We start from the raw sequence: 7,689 nt of genomic DNA, 5'->3' as shown, positions 1-7,689 counted from the left end.
GAATTAATAGGTTAAACATTTCAGGGCAACTGCTTGTTTTCCAAGCGTCTTCTGTGTAGACTCTCACCCTGCTGACCTGTTCCATGGCAGGAAAAAATGAGTGATCATTTGCTGTAAAATATGGTGAAAATACCTGCAATCCAGCTGTTCAGTTTCATTCAGCCTTCTCAGTAAGACTGTGCTTTCATGCTACATTAATTCTGAACTTAATTGAATGCTGTCATCTGTGTGCCATTTCACTGCAGGGATTTAGTCTGAAAAAATAAGAGAGCTTCAGTTGGTGGTGTAAGGGAACGTGTTGGCAATTTCTTCTTGAAATCCAGTTTGCTTCTCTAACAAGTGTGCTCACGTGTTACCTGATCAGACTAATTGTGGTAGTTGAATTAAAAGCAACTAAACAAGTTTTCTTGCTCGTTCAGCTATGCCATTAAACTCTTTAAATATGAAGATATGTTCAATGTAAAAAGCTTCGGAAAGGCATGTTGCTTTGAATTTCCAGCTGTTGGTTTATCTCTTTTCATATTCTGACTGCAGGAATCAATTAACAGAATTTGCTCTTGTTTGAAAGAGATAAATCAGTTCCTAGCATTATTGGCAATGGGTGCAAGAACGCTTTGTGAGCTAACTAAAGCTCTGACAGCAGAATGCATATATAAACGTGAGCTCAGCAGCCTGTTACTGTGATGTTTATATCTTGTGGTGATTGTTGTTTGATTTCTTAATCCTGGGAATGTTTAATCTGTGCATATGTGTGTTTGTAGGTGTGTGCTGTATCTTCCTGAGTGTTGAGAAGACTTTCAGGGTAACCTTAGGAGAGATTCCTATCACATCAGATGTGCTCAGTCACTGAGGGGAGCTCTCTGCTCATGTGATGGGACCTGCCGACTCTGCTCTGTGAAATATGAAACATTTTACTAGCTTAGTTTAGCATGTGCAAATGTAAACATTTGCCATGAAACGTGGCAGTCTTGCTTCTGTACTGCAGTACTGCTCTTAAGTTATTTAAATATACACAATGCAGGAGGGGACAGCTGTCACCCTGCATTACACACCTGGAAAACCAGCATCTCTATATTAAGTATTATGAGGACCAACAAGTTGGTAAATAGGAACTTGTTGCAATTGTCTTGCATTACTGTGTTCTTTCCCTCTGCATATGTGGATAAATACAACAGAACACGTGCGGAACATGTGCAGTCAGCCTGCCCAACTGCACACATGTGCTGGGGTCTTGCTGGCACTGCGAGACAGCATTTGGCTCCAGTTTGAATGATGTCTCTTGGATGAATTGGTGACCTGTAGAGCATGCAACAGATAGATACAGTTTTGCAGTCAATACTTTTTATCTACCATGGCAAGTGCTTTTCCAACCTAAGTCAATATGGGACTGTCAGCATTCTGTGTATGTTTACTTTGATGCTGAATACAGCTGTCTTGGGAAAAAATATGTGCGTGACAATCGATTCTCTGGGCCATCTCTTTAAACAACTATGCAGAAATAGAAGAAAAAACTTCTGAGAACACTGAATATGTGAGATGTGCTAATGCACTCTGATGGTGCTGGGATGGGAGTAGAGCCCTGAGTGCTTTTCCCTTAGCTGTTTATGACACCACACCATCCATGTAGGATGTAGCATCTGTTAGACAGGGGAATTCAGTCCTGTTGGACCAAGGAAGTCATCATGGCCCAGGATGCTGGGCTGTAGTCCTGAAACTTCAGTGTTCAACAGCGCAGGAACAGCCTGCTGGTAGCTCAAATGTCACAAGCTGTATAGAGAGGGGGAAAGAAAATATTCTTCTGGCAGTTACCTCTGACTTGCTAGGGTGTGGAGATTGCCTCTAATGCCAAGACGCCTTTTTAATATTAACTTTTCTTTAAGTAATGTTATCTAATGATGAGTTTACTACCATTTTATAGCATGAGCTTCCTAACCATGATGTAAATTTGTATTCTTGCACCTGGGGCTACAAAGCACTTTCATTGAGTTTTGTTCTATTCAAGCGCAAAATATGGGTTTATTTTACGTATATAACATAGATGAGTGTTCAGGGGCAGAATGACTGTTATCTTCTTAAACACTCCCTTCTCCCTCAAGTTTATTAGCTAATTATCACCTTGTTGTTGAGGTCATCCTTTGTTCCTTGTGAGCCTGACTTCAGATAAAGCCACGGACACTATCTCCTTTGAGCTGTATTTGTTTAAGTAATTACTCTGTTGTGAACTCTGTACTTCACGACCAGAAGTGAAATTTTACCCTTAACCTTTTGTTTAGGGCTTCTTTCTGTAGACGCTTTACACATACACCTGGAGAAGAATGTGTTCCAGTAAATCATATACAATTAAATACATTACTTATAGCTGTAATTGTTAAATAAGAATAAGCCTGGTAATACAAACATTCCTGAAATATTTTCTCCGGTTTACTTGAACTTCACTCTTGTATGGAATCACTGAGAAATTTAGTATTATGTTAAATAGTAAAATATCGTTATATTATATATAGTAGGTATTATATAATAGGTATATCCTGTTCTTTCTACAGCTCTCCCATTGTATGGTTGTCTCTGATGCTAGGTGCTGTGTTTTGTTGTTGCTGTGCACAGTTTTCAGCCCACACTCTCAGGGTGATGGTTAACATAAGGGATCACAAACATGAAAGATTTAGTGATATCTGAGTACAACATTTGGAGTTTGGAATCCTTAGTTTTGTTCCCATCTGTATTTATTTCGTGCTCTTTTCCTTTGTTTGGAGTGCAATTGTCACTGACATTAGTTGTCAATCTTCAATGGAGACAGACGCTGAGTCCAAGTACTTGTAATGCATCTCCTTTGCCGAAGTCCAGCCTGCAAACAATCAAAGTGACAAAAGCTGAGTGTCTGCCTGTGAGTTTCATTTTGTAGTGAGCAGAATTTACAAAGAAGGTGGATGGAAATTTGTCATTGCAGAGCAGGAACAGAATTGTTCCTCAGTTCTCATTCCAGCTAGTGTTTTCAGCAGAAAAGTAACTGTCTGTCTCACTTACCTGAACAATAACTCCCAGAATAGATTCTGCTGGTCCTTTTTAGGAATTGTAAGTTTTATAGGCTTTGAATAGGTAATTTTTCCTTCCATTTGCACTCAGTAGAGCAGAAAATGCTGTAAAGCCATTGAATTAATAGGTTATATAACAGCCTTGCTGTGCCTCTTAAGCTGTTCTCATCCATGGTCATTGAGCATTGCCCACTTTTTGACTTCTGTACCCATGGTTACATGGCTTGATTTCAAGATCTTTTAACATGGAACCCTTAACTGGTATGATTAAAGATGATCTTGAGGGATAATTCTGATTTTTTGAGGGCTTTTTTTTTTCTCAGTCCCAAACTACAAGCATCTGTATTATAATAAGTATTTAGTGAGGAGATAAGGGCAAATGAGATTATGCACAGTGGCATTAAGTGAGCAGTAGATTTTTGAAGCAGCAAATCTATGACCAGTGTTGTAAGATAGGAACAGAAGATGTCTTTGACTCTGAGCTGGAAGACAAAATGACAGCTGGAGCTGAACTGTAGGTCAGTCAGTTCCCCAGGCTATAAGCCCACCTACCAGAGAAGGTTTTTCCACTTTTCAGCTGTTTTCTTATTGCACTGTAGAGCTATGGAAATAGTGCAGTGTAACTAATGTGAAGACCTGTAGCCAAGCATCGTTATCAATATAAGCTGATGTTGTCAGATAAGTCTGTGAGAAATAGCGTGTTTTGGCACATTTGAGGAGGTAGATAGGCATGAAATTCAACAAAATTCCACAAAGAAGGACCTTTAGAATAATGGAAAAAATATTTTAACCTTTCTCTTCAAACAGGGACATTCTGTGCTTAGTATTATCAAAAGCTGGGGACACCTTGTTTATCGAATCAGTTATCACACAGGCAATTTCAGTATCCAAGGAGTAAACCAGCTTGTAAGGAATGTCTAACATCTGATATATCTGATGCATCTCGAGTGGTACTTTGCCCTTTGTTGTAGTGTGTCTTTATTGGCTATTTTAAACATTGCTGTGATGCTCTGGCACTGTTGATCAACAGTCACTGTTGGTGACTTTGAGAATGTGTTATTAGTTTTAACTGAACACAAACTTCGTTTAATGAGAGGCCTTGCTTGGCTGCTTTTTCTTAGTTGAAATCTCACTATTTAAGTACCTGCTTCTCCATTAACAGTCCTAGCAGCATGGTGGATGTGACTAGTTGTTAATGGAGAATGGTGTGAAGTTCAGTGTCTTCTGACTGTGTTAGGGAATGCTGTTGCATTAGGTAAGTGATATGTGCTTATTGTGTTGGGGGATAAATTTGCTATTTTGTCTGATATTACTATGACTTGCAAGTTAAATATCACATTGAAAATTACAGTGTTGGGCAAAATGCTGTTGTATCCACCAACATGGGGAATGTTTTAAGGAATAATGGTGGATGGGGGACAGAGCACATTGAGACAAATGTGCCCCTTGAGACCTTTTTCTGTTCTGTCTCTGCTTAAACAGTACTTGGTTGGTAGGAAAACAGACTTTTACAGTTCACTCAAATTGGAGGAAGAGAATTTGGGAGTAAATGCTTGTGTATGGTTGAGACACTTTTCAGATTTCTCCTCTTAAATCAGCTTCAAGGTTATGTGTCCTATATCATATCCCATATGATATATATATCATACATACATATCATACACAGAACTGTAAAATAAATCTGCCCTTTGTTTTGGCTATTAGGATATAAGCAACTGTACAGAATTTCAGATAGGTACTTGCTTAACTGCTGGCACAGCACAATGATATGGAACTTTCTCATTTAAATTTGGTTATTTTCAAGTTCTTCTGTACTGTTCTGCAGTTCTGATAGATGCTTTTTCATATTACACATTGCATTATAGATAGGCTGTAACGCTGCAAACCACTGCCACACATTGATACCTTCTTCTTCAGCCTTACCATTTCCTCTTTCTGAGTGATATGAAATAGTTCATTTATTTAGGTTTTTGTTTCTAGGATAACTACTGGGAGCTCAGCTAGCCATGTGTCTCAGTGCTGAAAAGAGGATGTGCTTTCTTATGATGTATGTCTGTATTTGAATTCTTTACTTAAACAGAAGGTTTATTCACAGTAAATGTGCATTTCTTGCATTTGTTTCTTTGGAGTCTGAGTAGTATCCATTCTGCTTCCATTTTTCGTTACCTTCTTATTCATTAGAGAAATATATATTGTATAGGGTCGGTTATCATGATGCTTTTACAATGCAATCTGATTCCTAATCCTATGGCTGAGATTGTTCTGGATAATTTGTATCTGCACAAGTAACGCTTCAGTATATGGAAAGTTTCACTAGAGAGGTACTAGGTCTGTTGCTTTCCATGTAAAAATGTCTCTTAGCTTGTCTGACCGCACCAATTGTGACAAAAACTGTCTTGGGAAAACGATCCTGAGAGAAAATGTTGAAACAAGCCAATTCCACCCCCTTCCTCCTGCAGAGTTTTAGAGGGTAGAATTGGTAGTGACTGTTGAAATCTACCAGAAGATCAGTCACTTTTAATTTTGGCAGCAATGGATATGAGATACTGTGGAATAAACAGCGTTTCCAGGTTCTCTGTAGGTGTTTGTAGATAGCAAGATAGACATGACCTAGAGATTTGGGTGTAAATGGCTTCAAAATATTTGTATTATAGACCTTCTATTCTCTTTTCTGTAACTTTCTGTAAGAACTATGAAACAAAAAGCACTCAACTACCTTGCTGCGTCCTTTTGTTTTTATCTCGTTTTAATATGAGAGGACACTGATAAGACTTGAGGGAAAGGGGCTGCGGAAGCATGGCTGACTAAGCATCTTTAATAAATTGGCTTTTGGGAACTGAGGAGGAGGGCTCGGACATCGTGGATTAATATAATTCTAATGGGTTGAAGGTCAGATACTGTATATGGCAGTAATTAAAATATTATGTTACAATATGGAGAATGGCAATCTGTTTTTCTAATCAATAAACAGCTGAAGGAGCTGCAAGTTACAATTCCCCAATCACATGTATGGGGCTATTACACTGCAACTGTATAGTTAATCAATTTACTAACATCTGTGAGATGTCTCTTCTGTCAGATGCGAGGTTTTCTTTGTTGGATGAATTCCTGTGTAGGACTGAATGCTGGTAAACTTCAGCAAGGCTTTGAAAAGTACTGCTCTATTTTCTGTTCTCACTGGCTGGAAATTTAAGTCCAACAATTGTGCAGTATTTTCAAGACCCGTGTTCTATTGGAGGGGTCTAGATTTGTCCTTGGGAGCCACATGCAAAACACGAAAGAGGAGATGGAATCATCCTGTACACTTCAGTTTTTAATTTTTTTTTTTTTTTTCCTCTTTATCTAAGGTACAGCCAAACAAAAATGTCAGTTGCACCATTAGGTGTCACTTGGGAAGATACACTGCTGAGGAGATTCACTTTGCCCTCAAACACACCAAAGGAAAATCTTCCATAGATTCATTTATTGAGATATCTACACTGCAGTGGCTGCCTTGTTCAAAGAGACTTTTATATTCTCTCATTGAATTATCTGAAGCCAATCAAGATATTTCATGGTAAGAAGTCAGTTCTTGTGGTATGGCTGCTGGCTGGCAGAAAGCCTATTAAAGTCAAAGAGCGTGAAAATTGGATAGAGATATCTGTCAAGGATGTTGGTAGCTCTGCTTCCTACAAAAACTGGAATACATAATGGATTTAGAACAGGGTATATAATGGATCTAAAACAGGAAGAAAATAAAGGATAAAATACGTGGGAAATCAGAGAGGAATTAAATCAAAAAGTAAAAAATAATCAGTGTTTACAGAAAAAAGAAGTTACCTTAAATCTTTGTGGCTTAAACTGCTTTGCAAGTGTTGAAATTATCAGGTTTTTTGAGTATTTTCAGTGAGCAGCTGTTCTGCACCTTTGGAGACAAAATATATGTTGTGTTCCAGCCCATTTGCAGAAGTGGGGCTTAACCCCCTCCATAGAAAACTCCTATTGTGAGGCAAGAGGGAGCCTGAACCACAGCAGACTTTACCTCTCGTTACTGACGTGTGCTTTGGCAATATGGGCAGTTGCTCTAGTGACTATTGACTTAACAATGAGGAAATATTTCAACAGAAAATATCACCAGATTGAAACGTTGAGGCTTGGGAAATAGATTTTTATAAACAAAACAGAATACTAAGGTTTTTTAGATCACTTTGCAATTAGTTCAGCAGCATATCATCTTTGTGCTTTCTTAGTTTTGATTTCATATGGCCTTATGAGAACATTTTGTGTTCAGTTTTTAATTAAATTAGCAAATAAATGATATTTATTTTTGAAACATGCTGGACAGCAGTAAGCTATCAGTGAAAAATCTGGACATAAAGTAAGGGCAGCAGCACTGTGACTCTAGAGATAACTGAGCTGGTATCAAAACCCTTTCTTACAGTCTGGGTACTCTGGGTGAAGCTGAAAACCAAATCACAGTGATAAAAACCGTATCTCAGGTCATATCTGCTTTTTAAGAAGTGGATGCCTTTTCTGCGTTGATGGACTTGGATTGAAATATGTCTCCTGATATCATCTGAACAGTATTTATCCTGTTTCTTTCACCTTCTCCCCTATTTGCTAGGGTGGAGTAGAGGGAATTTTGTAGTTGTCAAAAACTACTTCCCTCCAAGTAATT

General features: G+C 38.3%; 1 long non-coding RNA gene across 1 annotated transcript; it reads right to left on the bottom strand.

Moving 5' to 3' along the window:
- Positions 1 to 2,701: 2,701 nt before the first annotated feature.
- Positions 2,702 to 6,979, bottom strand: LOC107315601 (uncharacterized). The gene is made up of 2 exons (XR_001555977.3): positions 6,852 to 6,979; positions 2,702 to 2,845 (listed from the first exon to the last, which is right to left on the bottom strand). It is a non-coding gene; the product is annotated as an uncharacterized LOC107315601 (long non-coding RNA).
- Positions 6,980 to 7,689: the final 710 nt, after the last annotated feature.

The sequence above is a fragment of the Coturnix japonica genome, chromosome 8 (genome assembly GCF_054131305.1).
Source record: "Coturnix japonica strain WE chromosome 8, WE-NBRP24, whole genome shotgun sequence".
In the NCBI taxonomy this organism is placed as follows: domain Eukaryota; kingdom Metazoa; phylum Chordata; class Aves; order Galliformes; family Phasianidae; genus Coturnix; species Coturnix japonica.
This window is presented reverse-complemented; position numbering and strand designations above follow the sequence as displayed.